Here is a 2,961-nt window from a genome sequence, read left to right on the forward strand (position 1 = left end):
GTGCGCCCGCGGGAGTGGTGCGGTGCGACCGGGCCAGTGTGTGCAGTGTGTGCAGTGCGGTGCAGTGTGGTGCAGTGCGGTGTAGTGCCGGGCGTGCGACACGCGGGGCGGGGCGCGGCGGGGCGGGGCGGACGGGATCCGTTCGCTCCGGATAGGCGACACATCGACGGATTATCGACGTGGCCGCCCGACCTCGGCGATCTTATCAGTTGTTTTTTCGTTGAACATTTTCCGTGGAAAGCCGCTGTGGAGCGCGATGGCCGCCGATAAGCCGCCATATTGTTTCAGCGCTACGTCCCCTGCGTCCCCCGCGGCCGCTGAATCACGCTGCGGAAACGTGAGCCGCGCCGCGTTCGCTATGACCGAGTACTGACTCAAGGAGGTTCGGACGTGTCCGACGTGCTCCTTTGCCTTCTTACGATTTCGAGTACTTCAAGTACATATTGTGATTGTAAAGGCGCGCCGGTCACTCTGGGAAACGGTGCCACTGCACGCAACTCCACCCCGTGGGCGCGCAATGTTAAAGCGCGGCTACCCGCGTGGTACAGACCTGCCATGTCTCGAGAGACACTAGTACACATTTCTTTCTCTGAAACTTGAGTATGCGAGTGGGAAGTAATTTTGTGATCTAGATCCGTTTACAATTGTTTGTTAGTCACAAGGAAGTCAGTACAAAATCATCATACAAAAATAAAATGATATATGATGATCAATGACAGATTGTAATTTCAAAAAGAATCTACTCTATCCAAAATTATGAGATGGTTAATATTTTCCTAGTTATCTAAAGGAAGAAACTGATTTCCTCATGAGTAGCGACATCGAGCGATTTTAGTACTTTTTTTATGTCACTGATCGAGACGAAAAACAAACTTGTAATATAAAGCGAAATGTACCACAAGTAGGCTTAGGAAGACACTCCGAGAGACTAACAAGAAAAGACTGAAATTCTCAAATTTGTTATGATTTTTACTTCTAACTATGAGAAATAACTATTACCGGGAGTATTTTTACCACATATGAGACCACTAATCTCAAAAGATAGATAGGTCACTGCTTGAGAATAACATCTCTTGCTTCGGTCTGTTTTAATAGCTCCTATTAACATTACTGTAAGTTAAGTGTTTATTATTAGATCGTATCCTTACCACCGCTACCAGCTGCAGACGTCAGCATGTCCAGGACATTAAAGAAGTTAGTGACAGCGACTAAATCAGCGCCGCTGACAACATACAATAACCAGACCCCAAAGCTGCAGTATAGGCGCGGCGCAGTATTACGATTATTCAAATTATTATTTTTTTAGCTTTAGCCCACGACTCCGTCTCCATGGAATTTTAAAAAATATTGAATAGCTTATGTATTCTTCCGGACTACCCTCTAAATCTAACTTCAAAATTTTAACAAAATCCGTCAAACCGTTTAGGCTACAAACTTTAACAAACATCCATCTGAACTTTCGCATTTATAATGTTAGTATGATTAATATGATTTGTATACTAACTAAATGTTGTCTAAATGTAACTCAACTACAATTTGCAAGTAATGAAAAGCAGACTCGAAGCTAAAATCAATTTGTGCCGCACAGAGTTATGTTTGCCGTCAGTAAGACAGATTAAGGTCTGCTCCACTCCGGTGCTTATCAACTGATCATTTCATCATTAAATGCAAGGAATGATTGTTAACAATAATTGTTGATTTTAACTTTGTGAAGTATCTTTATAAACATATATTTTTTTAATTCTATCCTAATTAGGTATATTTTTGTGATGGTTATTGCTGTTACTGGCAATATATGTTTGTCAGGGTGTAATCTTGCAAGTTAATTTTAAGATATCTTAAACTGATTGAGCTAATAATTACTATGTGTAATATAAACTATGATAATGTAAAATAATATTAATAAATGTAAAAAAAGGAAAACTAAAAAACAGACAGTAACATTGCATGGTTATAAGAAAATGACGATGTCATATCTAGATTATCGATATCAAGTGTACGTGATCTGAACGTATGAGCCGGTTGAGATTTATGCAATTAAGTACATGACAATTACATCCCGCAGCGGCTTGGCAGCGGCAAGTGATTGCTTGTGCGATGAAGTGCCGCAGCCGCAAGCAGGGCCGCAGGGCCGCAGGGCAGCAGGGCCGCATGGCGGTGCTGCGGCCGCGGTGCGTACTCGCGTCAGGATGTAAGGGAATAATGTAGCAGAAAAACAAAACATCTGTAAAATTTGATTTATTATATGTCTCCTTTTGCTTATGTCATAAAATATTTACACAGACGTGTAGCCTCGGCCGCTACGGCTCTATAAACTCTATATCATAATAATATGCAAAAAATATTCTCTATTCTTATTTCTTAATTAGATACATTGTGTCTTGCCGCGACACCAGACTCAATTCGGCTTTAAACAGAGAGGAATCAGATCTATGACCAGCGCTGTCCCCCGCGCCCCTCGCCCCCACCCCCGCCAACGTACTCACATTTGTAATATTCCATAACAATCAATACACAAATTCAAATTTTATATAAGTTATACGTACTCTCGGTTTGGTTCGCAGCGGTACAAAACAATTACAGAAACATTGTCCCACGCAGCTCGCATTCAGCTTCAACTTTTTAGTATTGGAAATATTAAATAACCTTTTTTTAAGAATTAATAAAGCTTATAATGAGTTATTGAGGCGGCGGGGTAAGGCGGGGAGGGCGGGGACTCCAGGCTACGCTCTTCTCGAACTAACACTCATAAATTCGTGGAATGTTTTCGAAGTCATGGAGTTTTCTAGCGTTTAATTACTTACTAAATAATATCAATAAAAATTATTATCAACGAACAGCCTTCTCGCTATTAATATTATTATTAACATATCTTAAATGTATGCGCCGAGCCGAGCACGAGATAGGAATGTGTGGCGACGTGCGCCCGCGCCAGCTGCTGGGCAACTGACCTCTGCAGAC

Source organism: Papilio polytes, unplaced genomic scaffold (assembly GCF_000836215.1).
Source record: "Papilio polytes unplaced genomic scaffold, Ppol_1.0 DF824180.1, whole genome shotgun sequence".
Taxonomy (NCBI): domain Eukaryota; kingdom Metazoa; phylum Arthropoda; class Insecta; order Lepidoptera; family Papilionidae; genus Papilio; species Papilio polytes.